Here is a 1,355-nt window from a genome sequence, read left to right as displayed (position 1 = left end):
CAACATCCTCCACTCTATCTCTTCATCTTCCGGTCTTTTTCATTTTCAACACCTTCCTCCCTTATTACTAATCTTCTTTATTATTGCCAATTTCCCCCACAGTTCTATCACAACTTCCCTCTTTCTCCTGTCCTCGCCCTTCTGCTACTTCCACGTTTACAAAACTTTTAAATACTCTCTCTAGCCCAGCCAAGTGGGATTGATTTTTTTGTAATTTCCCCTACAGTCTTTTACTTTGACAACGCCTCTCTCCCAACAATGTCTTCAAAAACAACTAGGCAAAGTATCACTATACAGCCATCCCGATCGTTCTCGCCTTGTCACAGTTACATCCGAGTCCCAGGCTCAAGCTTTATGTACACTGACTGACTTCACTGGCAAACCTATTCCTCCCCAGCCTCACGCCTCCCTTAATACTTGTACCGGAACTGTCTCCACCTCTGCGACAATTGGCCGTCTACGGCAAGGATTGGTCAGAATGGGGAAGCAACTTGCTCGCTTGCCTCTTTGACTATGATGCAGGATCAGTAGTGTTACGCTATTACCCAGAGGCCACCATAGGTCCTCCACCAATATTGCCAAAATTACTCTCCGCCGACATGAGGCTTGCCCTACCATGTATGTGCCCAACCTGGTCATGATTATTCAAACTTCTATTATATATTTTACAAGGTTGCCCTACTTACAATTTTGAGTCTGAGGTAGCATTTATCAGATTCAAACTTGACCTCATTTTACGGAGACCAAACAGGAAGCATCCGTCTTACCCGTCGCATCATACAATCTAAACGTTCCACCACATCTCGTACCACATCCTCTCCTATGCATACCTCTTCCTCTGCTCCGCAGACGTCTGTCTCCTCTTCTCCCTCTCATAAGAAGACCTTCGTTTCTTAGACCTCCCCAACCATCTCCCTTTCAGACACTCTTGTGGACATTCAAAACTTTCTTAACATGACCCAAAAAACACGCTTACCCCTCCTCCGATCTCTCTTCTCCCATTCCCTCTCCACTTAAGTGTATCGTGCAAAAGAACGAGGCCATAATATACGTTTTGTGTGGATTCCATCGCATGTTGGAATCCCCAGGCATGATCATGCTGATCGCCTAGCAAAGTCAGCATGTGACAAAGAAAGTGTGGACATAGATCTTGGGATACCTCTTTCTAGGATTTTCTACATCATTAAACCCCCCCAATCCCTTGCCCGTTGTTGTCGTGGAGGGGCTTAGGAGGCGGAGACTGGGACCCAATGCTGGGGAACTCCCCAACCTTGGGACTCAGCCCTCGACTCAACAAATTTTGCATGGTCTTTTTTTCCCCCTCCTACTTTTTCGATTCTGTCCCTTCACCACAA

Source organism: Penaeus chinensis, chromosome 3, assembly GCF_019202785.1.
Source record: "Penaeus chinensis breed Huanghai No. 1 chromosome 3, ASM1920278v2, whole genome shotgun sequence".
Taxonomy (NCBI): domain Eukaryota; kingdom Metazoa; phylum Arthropoda; class Malacostraca; order Decapoda; family Penaeidae; genus Penaeus; species Penaeus chinensis.
This window is presented reverse-complemented; position numbering follows the sequence as displayed.